The following is a 19,648-nucleotide window of genomic DNA, read 5'->3' as shown; positions in this document are numbered from 1 at the left end:
GTATAACATATTATTTTACTTTACATTTTATTTACAGATTTTTGTGATGAATTTTTAATGAAAATAAGTTTAACTACGATGGAAACATGAATAATTATATTTTAATATTAAGTTAATCAATTATAGACTTAATTTAATTTGATATTATTTAGACAGATCGATCTTATATATGATTGAACTGTTTCTGATTGTCCTGACACAACGTATTGTCATCTGAATAGTTTGGTTGGTCATCTAGTTTGATTTGATGTACAGTGTTTCTATGGTACACAATATTTAAAAAGAAAAAAAAAATTGAAATGTTAAAGAAACGAGGAAATTACTTGGTTTTACATAATGGGAGGTGGAAGAATATGCGAGAGTTGATGTGTCTAAGTCCCTTCGGGTGCAGGCTGTTTCTTCCTGCACCATCAATTTTTCTTTCCTGCATAAAATGTGAATTTTTTCTTTTCGAAACATAATAAACTAGTTTTGGAAATATATTTTTGGAATATATTTATCAATTTCAGATATATCTTTATGGAAAAACCACACATATTTCAGATCAAAGTTAGAGTCTGTATTTTCGTGATGGAGAATAGAAAAAAAATGGTGGGATGAAGGAAAATGCAAGGCTTCAGATTTGGCAATTGAACTCTGGCCCATCTGTTTTAACATATCATATCGTAGAAACTAAAATGTACATTTTTTTTCATTTAAACTAGATTTTTCTTTTATTTTAAAAATATGTCTTCATTCTCAACATGAGTTCGAGTACTCTATTTTTTTTAAGTAAAAATAAACCTTATATTCAATATCATGTTATGGATTAAAATATATAATTTAGATTTAATATTTGTTTCAGTTATGGAATCCGGTCTTTCAATGTTCACTGAAGATCTCATTCGTAATACCGAACAGTCGTGACCTACAAAAGAAACTCCAACGTTCAAGTCAGATAGAACTCGGGAAAGTCAAAATGAATGTGATGAGATAAAAAGTAGTTTTATCTGATCATTAACACTGTATTTATAGGTATAATTCTCAACAGTTAGCATTAACTGTTCATAAATTGCTAATATTTGTTGCTTTCAATCATTTTATTAGCATTTCACGTGTTAGGATCCTAAATTGTCAAATTCAATTTCACATAATTATCTCAAACTATTATGCTTTAGTAAACATTGTGATTTTTTTTAACCATATATATATATTATGATAAATTTTTGTATGAGTGAAATTGAGAACTTCAATTATATTCTCGAACAATTTGAAATAAGAGGAATATGAGTTCAAAATAAATTATGTATTCGATTTAGAGCACGTAAGTTTTAATTAGATATCTTTGTCAACTATATTGTTATTTACAAAAGGCCTCTCATTTCCACTTATGTTTTAAATCGTTTATATTTAAATCTCTCCGGATTTTTTTTTAATTCTTTTGTTAATTTTTCTATCATGGAAACAATAACATAAGGTTATTTTATTATTAATAGTTTTGAAAAACAACAAAATTAAAGATAAAAATAAAAAAGGATAAATAGTTAAGAGCACTAATATACAGAAATTAAATTATAGGAATATATAATATTATAAAGGTTTAATTATGTTTTAACTCTATCCTTTCAGATGTGTTCGTTTTAAATTATTTTGGTATATTCAATTTTAAATTTTTTTAATTTAATTAGATTTTTTTTCATTAAATATCCCTCTTAATTAGATGATACGATTCTGAGAGTTATTTTCTCCATCATCACACAGTGTTTCTTGTACTTTTCCATTTTTTTTTACTCTTCAATAATATTTTTTACCCTTCTCCATTTCTTATATTATAGTTTTTATCACTTATTTTAGTGACTTTAACTTCTCTTTTTTTATTACAACTTATTAATAAATCATCAACCTGGTCTGTAATTTTGTATCTAGAAAATCTTTAACCATCTTTTCACAGACAAAAGAATTGATAAAGAATTTTTCACAAGTTAGACACATTCAACTACATTATAGTATAGATTAATTATGAGAAAATTATATGTTAACAATGTGATTCTTTTTAACAAAAAATTATAAATTATTTGTATAATTTTATACGTAAGTATTTTTGTTATAGGCTTGTCTAAATTACTTGATATATATATATATATATATATATATATATATATATATATATATATATATATATATATATATATATATATATTATCTTTTATAAAAGACAATACACAAGAGTGAATTCTTTGTGTCTCTTTTCTCTCTTATTTATCTCTGTTCTATTATCTATAAATTTCACACGCTATGAATATTGTTTGACAATGCTTTTTAAAAATATTCTTCCACAAAGAGATAAATTATACTTATTTTAGTTTTAATTTTCGTTCAGATAAAATTATCAAGATTAATAAATATATTTAAGATATTGTTGACTTTAACACTAAAAACTGTATCACAATTTTTTTCATTAAACAAATACATTAGAAATTGGAAAAACAAAATATATTTAAATTACCCATTGATTCCTAAGTGATGTGTGCTGTTATTAAGGGTATTGCAACAAAGATTAGAATTAATTGTTCACACTGTTCTTAGATTAAACATATTGAAAGTATTGAACACATAAAAGCTTTATTTTTATGTAGTTTTTGTTTTCTATTTTTTTCTTCTTTTGTAGGACCATTAAGACATCAGAAAAGCTAAATTTTTCTTCCCTTAAATATTGAGGCTTGGAAAATTAGTTGATGTCTTCTTATCTGTATAGGACAGTGTACTTTCTCTCTTTCTTGTCACGTCACATTTTCATGCAACAAAAACCAGTTATCATATGTACCTTTACAAATCCAGAGTCATAAAAGTTATTTTTATCTTCATTATTTTGATTTATGAGGTCTAGGTTAATTCTTCTTCTTCATTCTCTCTTCTAATTTTAAGTTTAAGTAAAAAAATTTCTTTTACTTTACACTTATTACTTTTTGTCGACTTGAGAACTTATTTACATAAAGATACTTTGATAAGAATTGAACAATACTAATAATAAATGTGAATTAAATGTAATCAGCCTAATAAAATATTTTAAACATATATTTATATATTTCAAAACGAGTTTTAAATTAATATTAATTTAATTACAATCCAATTAGTATAATGGTATTAAGATTTAATGTAATTATCTTTAATATTAACTTTTGTTTAAAGTCAGCTATTCAGTTTTCTGAGAGAACTGTCTAATTTTGAACTAACAAAATGATCATATTATACTTTTATTAATCAAAATCATAAAAATATGTTTGGTTTTGAACTATCATAATTATAAGAAAATTATAATAACTATTTATTATAGGCATATATAAGTGAATAATACAATAAACTCATTCTAAAGACACATACCCAATAAATCAACCCGAGACAATATAAAGACACCACTCTGGAATTTTTTGCAAGATAAAAGTGAAGTATGAAAGAAAAAAATTTCTTTATTGACGTTTCAATGGAGGATTCAATGGTCATTTGTGGAATGCACCTCAACAAAAAAGGTGGAGGAATTTACGTGAGAAAAGAGTACAATATCACAAACTACGTTAAGGTTATGTTATATGTAGACCTGGCAAATAGGTTTTTATAATAGATTCTGGTCTTAATCCATGTGGGTTGGGACCAAAAAAGTCCACATAGTCAAAAAAAATCCTTTATTAAAAAAGTCTTCAGGGCTAAAAAACCCCAAAGCCCAGTGGGTCAGGACCAGTCCATGAGCTTTCTTTTTTACAAAAAAAAATAAATATCCAACAATAAATTATATTTTTGCAGAGAAAAGAAACATTTATTTGAAGTGTTATAACTTGAAAAATTTAAATTATAGTTTTCATATTTAACTTTTCTATTGGTGAATCTTTTCTGCAATCGTATGGACATGATAGAGAAAGAGAGAAAATAAAACAAATAATATTTTAAAACAATAAAAAAATAGATTCACAGAACTAAAAAACATTTTATTCTAATTGTTAACAATTATATCATACAACATATACTGGATATAGCCAAATCGAAAGAAGCATCTAATTTTAATCTTTTAAAAGATGATGAGACATAGGAGGAAACATTTTGTACCGTTTCAATTAAAAGTAATTTTAATTGAAAAGTATTGTTCAACAAATAATAATAAGTTGCAAGAGAAAATGAAAGTACTATTGAAATAATTAACATGTCTCGAGATTTAGTATGTTAATACTATTGGAACCGCCATAGACTTTTGTTCTCTGTATTTTGCGTCAAACACAGTAATTTCTATGATAACATCCATTTATCGTTTTACTGTTTAAACCCACTACTGTTATGCTTACTTTTACGTTTTCATTAGTACTTGTACACAAAGTCCTATCGCAATTATATATGCATGTGTTTACCTTTTTTTTATAATAATAAAACATAACAAAATTATAATTATAAAAATAAATATAAATAACTTTTGTAGATAGTTATAAAACAGTCATTTAAAGGATAACATTGAAAAAAAAAATTTAAACAACAAAAAGAGGAATATCTTTAGATAAAGAAGCTTACTATTCCATTATATTATAAATCTTTAAATATTGTTATCTTTATCAAACAGTTTACTACTTATTAAAAATATAAATATTTAAAGGTGATAAAGAAAACTGTTCACTTTTATATTTGTTGAACCCTCCAAAATATAATGGAAAAGAGAAAAAAAAAAGTGCGCTTTCAAAATAAATGAGAGAGAAATTACAAAAGATTATGCATATATAAATTATATTATTTTTAAAATTTAATTTAAAGTTTTGAAATGAGGTTAAAATTTAATTAAAATGTTGGAGTGGGCTAAACCCACTTTAATCCTGACCTTAATTCACTTGAGAGAGGATTTTGGGGATTGAGACTTTTTTCTGGCCTCCTACTTAAGGAGCTTTTTAAAATAGGACTTTTTCAATAGTTGGTTGGGGCTGACCTGGAATCATGGGTAAAAATAACACCTCTATATCACTATGTTTGCTAATCAATGGATATTCAAGTCTTCAATATAGAAAAATATATATATATATTGACTAAAGAAGTCAAAATCAACACCTTGTAAAGCCAAAGACATTAAAGAAAAGTGCTTCATATCAAACAAATCATATTTCATCTTTATTCATCATGCACTTTGAATAATTTCAATATTAGGATTCCACTAAAAAATATTTCAAGTTTTTACTATATTAGTATTCAACTATTCAGAAATTTCATGTGATTGAGTGGAATATATATAATTGACATATGTCCTAAATTTTATTTTGTATGCTTTATTTCTTTTTCACATGTAAGTATTCTTTTGAGAGGGTGCTTTTAAAAACTTGGATTTAACACTTTCACGATAAAGTGAAGTTTTTTCCTTTTTCTTTTTCTTTTGCCTGCTTTAAAATGATTACGTGGGATGTTAATGGAACGGATATAAGTAATAGTTCTTTGTTATCTTCTTCGTATAGGATAAATATTTGTTAGTCATTCTCATGTAAGTATGGATACCCATTACGTGAGTACTACATATCTTTTTAATATTGGTGAACACTTACAGATATTTATAAAAGAAATTTTAAAAATATTTAACAAGATATTTTAACCATAAAAATCTATAAAACAATTATATAAAAATGATATGGAGTTATAAAAAATGGTATAGTTATGTAAATCTAAAAAAATCTATATAAAAAATTTAAAAAATATCTATATAAAACCGAATTTTAAATATTCAATCAAATATAACAACGTCTATATAAATTCAAATATAATATAATATATTACTATCATAATTTTCCATTAAAAATCTAAATAAACTCAAATGTTCAAATAAAATTACAAAAATAATTATTAAATTTCGTTATTTACTTTTATATATATATATATATATATATATATATATATATATATATATATATATTGAGAGAGAGATTTTGGTACACATGTACAAATAGTATGATACTTGTACCTGTCACCTTAACATGCAGTTATATAAAATATAAATATTCATGCCGGTATCTATTTATAATATTCATTCCTATCTATTGCAGATTTTATTTACTAATACTCATAAATACAAATTTTTTTAACATCTTAATTAAGTGACAGAAAGTGTTGATTCTCATACACTAAAGTTCATTCTAGTACTCCTTATTGCTAATTCTAACATATTAACATGTGAAAAATGTATTTTTGTGGTACACGTTGATGGAATATTATCTCTTAATCCATTACAAGAAAGACTCCAGAAGGATTTGTATGAAGCTTAAACACAAAAAAGTATGAAGATCTTAGCTTATAATTGACTTGTGAAATAGTTTTGAGTTATTGTAGTTTTCTTTTAAATCTTGTAAGTTCGATGAGTGAGCCCTTGGTCATTGGGTAACAAGTGTCGTGAGGCGAATGCTTGCTAGGCGTCAATTGCATCGTTGGATGATGAGTTTGTTTTGTTTTTCTATTTTTGAATTCTAAGTTAGTTTTTAATCCTATGTATTTAGACTTTTGTTTAGAGTTTTTGTATTTAAGTGTATTTATATGTTTTTCAAATACAAACCGTAAACACCTTTGATTATATGAAATTGATTTTCATTTAAGAGAATATTATATCGATTCTTATTTGTAAAACATATATTCTTGTTATTAAATATTGATATCTTTAGCTGAATATTTTTTAACTTAGTAATATGTTAGATTATAAAGTCTACTATATACGTCCTATTATATGTTTTTATTTATTTATTTTATCTAATACTTATTTATTTTACAAAATGAAGGACATAGTCCTGTAAAATGAAATGGACAAACATGACATCACAACAGCGCCAATTTGCGAAGTCACAAAACGACACACTTACCAATTATGGAATGGCTCTATATCTATGTGTGAGGGAAAGAGATGGACACTTTACTAATAGCCCAGACCAGTGGAAACATTTAGTCTCGAACAAACCCTCAAACGAAGTGTCTCTATGCGAATGAGCTCACCATGGTCAGCCTCTGCAACGAGAGAAGGAAGCGCCACCGAAGCAGGGGGTCTGCCACTGCCTGCGTGAACAAGGAAGACAACATTTTGCGTGAACAAAACTTGGGCGAGGGAGACAACTATGGTTCGAAGCAACCAATTTGGGGGAATGCGTGGGCGAGGGTTTTCTGCGTGACGAGAGTATTTGGCTCGTCGAATGAAAATTGGGGGAGAGAAACCCAAGCTTTAGGTTTAATGAGTGAGCAACTTACCAACGGTCTCACACCCTCAGTAATGCCTTCGGTAAAATTAATTCACCCATGATCTTTAAGCCTCCGGTAATACTTAGCAAGTAATTTCCCTGTATGGGATTTTTTTCCCAGATTACATATTTTTATCATAAAAAGTTATGTAGGAAGAATGTAAAGGATTTACACATTAATTATTATTAATAATTAATAATAATAACAATAATAATAATAAATAATAATAATAATAAATAGCAATAATAATAATAATAATAAATAACAATAATAATAATAATAACAACTATTATTATTATTTCAATTTACTAAATTATACATTTTAATAATTAATTTTTTTTCTCCTTATAAACATTTATACAATTAAATATAACATTAAAAATTATTATTTTATATCACTTTTATAACTAGGTATTTTAGTAATTTTTAATTTTTACCAATTAAACAATTTTTTTATCTATTACATGAATCAAATCCTACACTAATTTTCACAAACTTTATTTCTAAATTCATTCTCAATTACTTCAAAATCCATCAAACAAACAACAAAAATTTACCCTCAAATCTATTCAATCATTCTCCCCAAATCATCTCATGTGAACAAAGCATTCATGCTTTGGAACATCTTCTATATAAATATCTTAAATTTAAATTGTAGACAGGGTGAGAAATATTTATTGGAGTATTTTAATAAGATAAAAAAAATTAAAATATATCTACATCTTTCATTTATATCATTAAAATTAATTTGTCAAAACCCACATAAATCACCAATATGTTTTAAAAGGATTATGATTAAATTAGTTTTCTAAAATCTAATTTATACACGTTAAATAATTACGTCAACTCAATCTTCAAAAAGTTAATATTTAGTTTTAAACATACTTAATGAAGATAGGTTGAACTTCCTTTTCTTCTAGTTAGAACTAAATGTGACGTGCACCAAATTTAAAGAGGAAATGAACACACTAATTTAAAATTGATAATAATTGTACCTGATATATCTTAGCATTAATTATTATTTGATTATTTTAACTTAGATTTTAACTCTTCATTTTGGCATTGGTAAATATGGTCCCCTCTCAACCCTAACTTTATGTATTAACACAAAGAATAAGGACCACACTTTACTTTTATTCATAAAGTTAGGGTTTGTAAGGTTAGGTTTGTAGTATAGTTTGCATTAAAAATTTGGAAGACTTTTGTCATTCATCATACTAATATGGTTGAGTTTTGTTTCTCATTATTAATTGTTTTTGTTTGGAGTTATGAGAAAGTCGGCATGTTAGGTTTTGCAAATAATTTTCATTTCAGAATTTTATAAACATTTTGCAAACTAAATTTGAGGAATCTTTGCATAATATCTTTCTGATTCGATTTTAGGATCTGTTTTAGTTTCAGAAATTGAGCTTGAGATTCACTTAGAGGATGAAATTCTCATTTTATATACACAATTTTTATTTATATATAATTCTGGTGTAAACAATTATTATTAATTTTTTATCTTTTATAATATAATTATTAATTAATTTTAAAAAAAATATAATTATTAACTAATTTTTTAAAAGTAATCACTACTTTAAAATATTTGGAATAAAACTGACATTTTTTTTTTATTTTGTTTATAGTTTATATTGCTAATATTAAGATATTTTTTATTGTTTTTATAATTCTTCTCTTATATATTAATTTAATTAATTTACATATAGTATTAACTTAATTAATTTTTATATATTATCAACTTAATTAATTTATATATACCATTAACTTATAATATAATATAAATATTTAAAAAATCCAAATACAACGCCTATGTTTACGCTAATACCTTATTAATAAGAAGGATATAAAAATCTATAAATATAACTCTTCAACAAAACTAAGAGAGAGAACATTCAATGTTTTTAACTTTTTGCTAAAACATTTTCAAATGTCAAATTTATTTTTTTAATCTGCAAATTAAAGTATTTAATAAAATAATGTCACAATTAATCATTGCGTCTTACGTAAATTGAGTCAATAAATTTTTTTTTTAATTTTTTCTGGCAAGTGAACGGGGTAAGTTGAGAATCCCAGTCGAAAATAATGTGTAACAATTGTAATTATTTTATTTATACTTTTTCACATAAACATGAAGAACTTCTTATATTTTTCATATTACTTTACACTATGTTTTAAGATTCCAATATCATATGAAAATAATAAATATTCCCTGTGGTTTCAATTTTGTCTTTGTTTTTAAATCTCATATTATGAAAAAAAAAAATACTATTTATTATTTATTGTTCTTTTTGTACCTGGTAAAGATAAATTAGCTGGATTCATATGCAGCCCCTTGGTTTCACTATGTTCTGGTGGTACATGCAGCCCCTTGATTTGCAGCCTCTGTTTGGTTTTCCTTTTAAAATTTCGTATTATTTCTTATTGTTATTATTTATTTATTAAAACCAAACAACAAAAAACACTAAATGCATGGGAGAAATTGGAGACAAAAAATAAAATATAAAAAATAAACCATGCTTTGCACGCAGATCGCAAGGTGAACCAAAAAATAAGTAACCATTCCCACGAGGGATAGCCACCATCACTAAAAAGAAAGAAAACCACAAATATTTAGTATTTTTAAATAATTAAACATCAAATAATTGATAAAAAAAATTATTTAATTTGTATATGTTATTCCATTACCTTGTTAATTATTTTAACTAATCCATGAAACATTTTCAAATTTCCCATTTTGTACATCAACTTTTTTTTGTCATAACAAATTATATTATTACATGTCACTTAGAATGTGAGTTTAAGCCTAACTCAATCCTACAAAACTGGTTTGTAAAAAGTGAGATTTGCACCTCATTTATATATTGTAATTTGGCCTTATTATTTCTAGTCGGTGTGAGACTTCCAACACACTTCCTTCACGTCGAGGTATAAACATCTCCTAAAAATTAGATGGTTTAATAAGGGCCTGACAACGAATGAAATAATAATGTTTAAGAAAGAATAGATATCGCTAAAATAGACTTTAATGACTGTTCTAATATCACATTAAAAAGTGAGTTTAAGCATAATTTTTCATAACAAATTATATTATTACATGTCACTTACTTATCTTAATAATAAAATATATTTAATAGATACCATATCTTAACACTGAAAATTGTGTAAGCCACAAGAATGAGTTAAATAGAGATGGCACGTCTTTTATTTGGAAAAAATAATAATCAGTTATTCAAAATAAATACCAATCGTATATCTAAGTAGGAGATATTTAAAATCGCATGAAATTTTAACTACTAATTTTTTTCTGAATAAATACATATATTTGTGGTTAATTATCATTTATTTTATATAAATCAATATTAAATTTTAACACTTGGTAGGTCTAAAAATAATGAAATAATCGTTTTGTCATATTACTAAAATATACTTTTATATGACGTGTTTGAAAAAGTAAATCAAAATTTTATCATCATTGCAAGAATATGATTAAAAAAAATAATATGTGAATACTATCTAGAAATTTCCTGCATCTTCTTATCTCTGTGGAGATTAATAGAGGCCTATTAAATTATAATACAACCAAAATAGCTGAAATTAATAAGAAGTAATCAAATAAAAAATTTTTGTGGATATAAAAACACCTTATTTATGGAGCTAAAAGCTTTAGTATCATGCTTCTCTTTAAATATATAATTGTATGTAATGTAAAAGAAATCAATGTAATATCTATGTTGATTAGGATGGAAAAAAATCTCTATATGTGTAATAAAATCTGTCATGAGTAGTTATTTATAGATATTTATTATCCGCAAATAATTAGTAGTAAGTTTTTTAATATCTACTTCTAAGCGAATCAGATACATGTATTAAATTATCTGTCATGCAAATATATGTTATTTGCAATAAAAAATAAAAAATATTAATTTTTATTTTTTTAAATTAAATTTAATTAAAAATAAAATTAATTTTTATTTTATTAGATTAAATTTAATTAAAATTAAATTTTAATTTATACTTAATTTACTTTATATTATATTATATATTTTTTGTATTTTATTTAAAATTTATTTAACAAATATATAAAATATATTTTTTTAATCTTTTATGAGTATCCATATGTATCCGCGAGTTTTAAAAACTTACGAATATTTTATAAACGGTGCCAGTAACAGTCTAATTGTGGATTCACAAATATTTTATAAGCGAATATATGTGTGAGTAACAAATAAATTGCTGGTCAGATTTTTTTTTTTGTGGTAATCACTATTCGTATATGATCAATTCCATTGTTATCTCCAATGTTGACATTGTACACACCATACTTGTACCTTAAAAAATATTATTACGAGTTTTCATAATATATTAATACGTATATGAATGGTCCAAATCAGATTTAATCCATATATATTAATAGTACATTTTATTATTATCAATGGATCCAATGGAACACCAACTGTATTATAAGCTTTCGTTGTCGTTTCCTTTATCGTAAAGTACATTAACAATTACAACAACTAACTACGTAAGAACATGCAATGTTTCCGAAATATGTTGAGTAGGATTTGATTTGACCTTTTTGATTTGAGTATCAAAATTTATTAGATAAAGATAAAACCTATTTAATGTTTTATCGAAGGAGTTACTCTATGATCACTAACTGAAAGATATTTCTAATATTCTCAAAGCTAAAAACATATAGTCGAAAGTGATGTTAAAAGAATAATTTTAACACTTTAACTTTTAGTAACCTATATCAGAAAATATAATAATAAAAACATAAATTTAATCTCTTGGCTAACTGAAAATGCAAAAGAATGATTTTTTTAAAAGAATTTAAAATTAATATAAACATCAATATACAGTAGAAAATAATATTTCCTTTATTGGTAGTATAAACTGCATAAAAATCTTAACGTCTTACCCAAAAATAATAATTTGAAACACAGAATCTATTGTGTGGTTTTAATACGACAAAAATATAAAAATGTTCCTTGCATGATTTTGGGATTGAAAATTCAAAAATGTTGACAAAGTATAAATTTTAGACTTATGTTTTTATATTTGCTTGCATAATTGTATCATATATTTTCTTGCATTATTTTAGAATATAAAAACTCACATGATAACAAAAAGGAAAAGTAATACGCGTGAGTAAAAGGCTGAAGAGACGTGAACAATTTGAACATTGTCAAATTTTCTCACAGATTCTTTAAATTATGCGTTATATTTTCTCTTTTTATAAAGGTTTTTTCTTTTTTTTTTTTGAAAAAACAAATCTTACATTAATAACTTTTTGACAAAAATACTATTTGTTGTATTGTTTATAAATAATAAGTGTTACGCTATCTTGAATAATTTATTGAATAATTGATATAAAAGAATTCGAAATGGAAAAATCAACACATCAAAGAGATTAAATTAGGATTTATACAACAAATTGAAATTTCAAAGAGAAATATAATTTGAAAATGACTTAAAGAGAAAAACATGTTATAAGAAAAGAAAAACAACTTATTAAAAAGGTGACTTTCACGCACTATAAGAAAAAAAAAACATATTTATTGATAGATAAACTTTGTTAATAATCACCAAATATAAATATAATTGCTAAATCAAAGTTATGTATTATTTACCCATAAATTTGTTAACGATTTTTTTTTTAAAAAAAATCTGTATCAATAAATTTTAAATTATTAAATTATTAATAGATTTTATCATGACATACCAAAATCTAAAAATTTTAACATTAATTTTACCAATAAAATTTATTAATAATAAATATTATAAATGATTAACAAAGATTATCGACTAGTAAATATTTTTATAAATAATAAATTTTTTAATTTATCGGCAAATATTATTTCCAAATTTTCTTGTTGGTAGATAATTTAAATTATAAAATTTATAGATAAATTTTTTTACAAACTTTATTTGACTGATGATTTTTCTTTTTTATCAATAATTTGTTTTGAATAATTTAATATTCTTTTTACTAATAAAAAAGATAAAATGACTCAAGATAAATAAGAGAACATAACTTTTCTTAAGAAGGTAATAGTATAATTTGACTACAAATAGTATAAATTTTTTTAACATAACATTATTATATCAAATCGTTAAAAAATAATGACCTCATTAAATTATCTTTTTAGCATGTGTAAGAGTCTTGTATATTTTTTATTTAAAAGTCATTTGGGTTTTAAGTTAGGTTACCAGGTCATAAGGCTAAGGTCAGCAAAGCCTTAGGAGAGGGGAGCTTCTCCCTATTCTAACTCATTTTAACATAAGCCACCCTCTCTTTAAAACTCTCTTGTCATAAACTCTCCTTTGCCTTCTCTCTAGATTTCTGGAAAATTTAAGCGTTCAAACTTGATTCTGAAGGTGTTCAAGCGTTCACTGCATAGAGAGCTTCCTTTCTACCAAACATTTTCTTCTTTCCGATTGGTGAGTCATTTTTCCCCTTTTCTCCACTATTTCTAGCATCAAGGGCATGCAACTTTCCCGGTTTCACGTTCCTCATGCGTTTTTCCTTCCATTCTCTACCTATCTGAGTTCTAAGGGTTGTGTTCTATCACCTCTTTGGTGATTTGTAGGTTTTGTGAGTTCACTGTTGTGTGGGTACTATTAGGACATTTTCCAATTAGCTGTGCTTTGAGAAATCCAGGTAAGGGGAGCTAATTATTTTTGTATGAATTTATTTTATAAAAATATATGCATGTGAATGTTGAACTGGTGTGCTCTTGTGAAACTATTTTATGACTTTTATTGTATTGGGGTTATAACCGAAACTGTGAAATAGTGCATGTTGTGATGTGATGAATTTAATCTGTTTTGAATTAGTTTAATCTCTGGAGATGGTGTGCTCTGATTATTATTTGATTGGGATGAGTTTGTTGGCTGAAATTGATCTTGTTGGAAGGTCTGGAGTAAGGGTTTTGTAATAGTATATATATATATATATATATATATATATATATATATATATATATATATATATATATATATATATATGGGTATTAAATAAGTGTACAAGTATTGTTTCAGAGTATTGTGAGAGGGGGTAAAACATAAAAATTGGGCATTTGAGGTTTAGAGCACGACAAACTAGTTTAGGTAACTTAAATAAATTAATTAAAACTGGTTGAAAGCCTTTCTTTGTTGGTAGGATAGAGGGGACTTAAAAACCTGAGTTGGCACATCCCTGATCATAGAGCAGCCCTGACCTGATCCAGTCAGTTGTGACTAGTCATATGTGCTAGTACCGATGGTCTAGTCAGTTGTGACTAGTCATATGTGCTAGTACTGAAGGTGAGTCTGATGCGTTTAGACATCTGAACCTTCTCCGGTGACCAATTGGGTAGTGACGTGAGGTTGGGAGCAAGCATTCTGTGATAATGAATAATTTAGCAAGCAATTTCATAATTAAGAGAGCATGGTAAGTTATTTTGAGGCCATACGTATCATAATATTTTATATATATATATATATATATATATATATATATATATATATATTAGTTTAATATAATATAGGTATTTATATAGTTACGTAGGTTAATTAATTATATTAATATAATATAGTTTTATATGAAATAATAGATTCGTATAATATAATATTATAATATGAATCTTGGTTTAATATAAATTAAAAATGTTTCTTCAATGGTCTAATAGAAAATTTATAATAGAAGTATAGTTTAATATAACTATTATAATATAGCTGAAGGAAACAAGGTTTTATATGGCATTGGAAATAAATTGTAAAAGATTACAATATTGATTAACTTAGATTAAATTAGGGAGTAGTTATTTTTATAATTTGTGATTGGTGAGTAAGGTATTGTTGAGATTATGTATATGTTAATTGTGACAAAAAGTATATGATTACAAAGTGATGAAAGTATGATCTAAGTGGTAAGATAAGTTCCATCTGTGCAAAATCTCTTGGTGAGATTCTTAGTGTTTTACAATGAAAGTAGGAGCTCAGTCTTGGGGGTCTTCTTGACGCTCCAATGGTCTTTCTTCTCACGTAGAGAGGACTGAACCATGTGGTGAGGAGTAGTAGGAGGTCTTAGTCTTGGAGGCTTCCATCTTGCTCCAAGGCGCGGAACAGACTAACCTCGTGAGTGTGGCAGGGCGGGGGAGTCCAGGGCGGTGGAGCCCAAGGCGATAGAGCCTAAGTATCACAAGCCACCACGGGTGCATGACCCGCCATAGCTCGACTATCATTCTAAAGTCCGGATGAGTCAAGTCTAGTATTTTAAGGGAGAAACTCCAGTACTCCAAGTTTCCAAATTGTATTATTTAAGGATCACTGTAATCCTATTACTCTTAACTGCTTTCTAGTATTATTCATGGTGACGCCTTTATTATATTATATATCTTTATAATATAATTGGGATGTCACATGCATTATGAAACATGTCCTTACTTAAATTAAGAGTTTAAATATAACTTAAATTTAATTAAATTATTTTTGATAAAATTTACACACTTGTGTTATAGAAAATGTATTTAATTATTTTTTAACATCACATTGTTTAAACACCAATCTTTGCTTCTTTTACCATAAATGTTAAAATACAAATGCATACACTCATTTAAGGTAAAATAATTATTAGTCAACTTTTAATTTTAGCTATATGTATAATTATACATATAATAAAAAATGTTCTTATCATACGCATATTTTTAAAAACTTCAATTTAATAAATTTTATTTTTAATACATTATTTTCATTTTAAAATTTTTAAAGAAATATTTTTACTAAACTATTTTTTATGTTTCGATGTTATTTTTCCATTTAAGTCTTTATACACATATAAACTAATTATATTAAGTTTTTTCGTGAACCATATTAGATCAGTTACCTTTTAAAAATAATTTAACCACTTATTAATTTTTTTCTAAAGAAAATAATAATATTTCCATTTTTTTATAATACTAAACTTATTTATTATTTATTGTTGGAAGCTCTGTGACTATGAACATTTCAATCTTTTGCTGTGGAAGACAATGAATAGAGAAAGCAACTCATATTCAAAGTTGCATATCCTACATGTAATTATTTCTACCGTCAACGGCGAAGGGCTGCGAATCAACAATCAAAGTCATGATGTTTACATCAATCTTCTCATGTTTGAATCGAAAATTATTTCAAATTGTAAATAAATAGTACCTTCCACTTTCATAAAAATAAATTATGATTTTATCATTAAAAGATGAGATAAGTGAAAAGGAAAAAATATATTTAAATTATCTTAGATTTAAATTTAAATTTCTAAATGATATAGATTAATGGACGAGGTAAGTACTTAATTTTTTTACAAATTTGAAAAATTAAAATAGTATTAGTTTTTTTAAATATTAAAATTAGGTAAATGAAAACCTCAAAGTAATATTATAAACCTTAGTTTTTAGGTTTGATCATGAGATAAGTTCTCAGTAAACTCGAACTATAGTGTTATATATTTAATATAGTTTTTTTCTTCCTTCTGTCCAGCAAAGCTTACTATATTTTGAGAATTAGAAAACTATTTTATGTTGAAAAAAAAATCCTTTAAACAAGTTAGCAACTAAGTTTACATTTAAATAGTAGGTTAAAATAAAATTAATAAAATAATGACAATGATATAAATGTTTTTGGCCTAAATTTTAAATACTTTTAAATGATTTGACAAACAATATTAAAGTTAAATAACTTTTAACATATTTTAATTTTAAGATGACTTAATTAATTAAAGTTTGCGTCCATATATATATATATATATATATATATATATATATATATATATATATATATATATATATATAATTTTATCTTGTTTTTAATTTAATTAATATATATTATAATTAATTAAGTTTAAACCCCTGTTATTTCCATAATGATAGACAATTTTCCTACCATCTTTGACAGGATAGACAACAAAACGAATAAATAGTAAAGCCAAAAATTATGTATGAACACGTGATAGTGAATTACCACAATAAAAATAAAAATCAAAGTGAATATATTTTGCAATTCTACAAGATACTTTCTTTACTATAATTAGGCTTTAATGTCATCTTATAGACGTTAGATTAGAAAACATCTAAGGTAAATTATGGACCGGTAGTATTTTTGTAAATAAATTGGACATAGACATTAGTTTGAAGGGTCCCGACGTCTATAATATTATAGATGTCGAGGCCCTTACTAACTGACGTCTATATGTTTGACAAGTAGGTGAAAAGTCATTTCTTTCCGTCATATAGACATTAGTTAGGAGGGGCACCGATGTCTATAATATTATAGACGTCAAGGGCCTTCCGACCGACGTCTATATGTCTGACAGATAGGTAAAAAGTCATTTTTTTTCCGCCATCTAGACGTCTGATCCCGCCACCCTGACGTTTATATGCTATTATAGACGTCAGCTCCCCCTACAACTAGAGATGGCAACGGGTCGAGTCGGACACGAATAGTGCCTACCCGTAATTCGACCCATCGGATAAAAATGTACCCGCCACTCAACCCGCTACCCGTGGGGGTACACGTTTAGCAAATACTTGCGGGTATTTTAAAACCCACGGGTACTCGCAGATACTAAAAAAAAAAAAATTATACATTTTAAAATAAAATTTAAATAAAATTACAATATATATATATATATATATATATATATATAAATTAAATTAAAATTTAATTTTAATTAAATTGAACCTAATAAAATATAATTTTATTTTATTTTTAATTAAATTTAATTAAAAAATATATAAATTAATTGTTTTTATTATTTTTTGCGGATAATGGGTACCTGCGGGTCGAGTAGTATACTACCCGTACCCGACCCATTTAGAAGCGAGTATTAAAATACCCGCTACCCGTTACCCGCGGGTAGTAAATATTCGCGGATAGTAACTACCCGCCGCGGGTTTTACCCGCGGATACCCGTGCCCATAGATTTTTTTGCCATCCCTACCTACAACTGACGTCTATATATACCACGAATATTAATTTTTAAATCGAATGGACGTCACATTAGTGAGGTCTCCAATGAATATTCAAGAATAGACGTCAGTCTCTAGGACAACCGATGTCTTATTTGCTGTTAAATAAGATATTGTGAACCAGCAATTACGCGTACTTCATCGTCTTCCATCGTCTTTTCTCTCCGTGACATTGCATTTCCATGTGAGTTTTATCTCTTTTGAACCGTTTAAACTTACTTTTACTCCGATTAAAGTAGTCTTTGTTGTATAATCTTCCTGTTTGAACCAATTAAAATGAGTTTTCGTTGTGTTTTGGTGCAGTTTTTCTCGTGTCTTTGGGTAACATGGTGCACCTTCTCCCTTTGCTAGTTTCCTCGTAAGAAAAGTTTGCGCCTTTTGGTTATCTTATGGTATTTCAACCTAAAGCCGGACCTGGGTCCTTGCCTTGTTTTCATGTTGCCGTATTCTTTTTCTTTGGCGGTTGGAATCGAACTAGGCAATGACCCAGGTTTGGTTTTGGGTTGAAATGCCATAAGAGATCCAAATGACGCAATTTTTTCTTACGAAAAAACTAGCAAATGAATGAGGTGTTACTACGCTACCCAAAAATACGAGCAAAACTGTATTAAAATACAACGAAAACTCAGTAGACGTCGATTAATACCATGTCCGACGTTTATAGTGCCCTTAGACGTTGGTCTGTGCCATGCTCGACATCTTGATAGTGCCCGTAGACGTCAGTTACTGCCATGTCCGACGTCTTCATAGACATCGGACATGACATTTAACTGACGTCTATAACTACGTCGATCCTGTAGAGTCTGACGTCCCATTAACGTCATCCATAAAGACATCGGGTCAAGATGTGACATTAAAAACCCGAAATAACATACATTTAAAGCCCTTTCTACATTAGTTTTGTTATCTCTTTGTTTTTTTCTTTTGCGTTAATAATATATTTTTACTCGATTATTTAGTGTTAATATATCCACAATCTTCTTGATCATTGATATCCAATAAATTAGTATATGGTTTGGATAGTCTCACATTCACATTCTTACATATAATTAATCTTTTTGTTAAGATCAATTTATTTAGTTTGTTCCTTTGTTATAAAGAAAAATTAAGAAAATAGTCAAAATAACCAAGATTGAAAAGTTTGTGAAAATAATAAATTTAATATACGTGGGTGCATCAACATATATAAATTTGTTAAAAATAAGACATTTAGACACCTTTATAGCTGGATGAAATGTTTAGGAAAGTCGTTCATGAGAATCTAAGAGGGAAAAATCCATTCCTTAACTCTGTTGTCTCTCATGTAATAATTTTTTGTATGGTCGCAAATGAAAAATATTTTTTAGGTTATAGTTGAAACTACAAAATCTCTTCACGAATAAGTTTATTTGTTGTAAGTTGTTTCTCAATAAATAATTGTTTAGACTTGTATAAAGGGAAGTTTGTCA

This window comes from Vigna radiata, chromosome 6 (genome assembly GCF_000741045.1).
Source record: "Vigna radiata var. radiata cultivar VC1973A chromosome 6, Vradiata_ver6, whole genome shotgun sequence".
In the NCBI taxonomy this organism is placed as follows: domain Eukaryota; kingdom Viridiplantae; phylum Streptophyta; class Magnoliopsida; order Fabales; family Fabaceae; genus Vigna; species Vigna radiata.
This window is presented reverse-complemented; position numbering follows the sequence as displayed.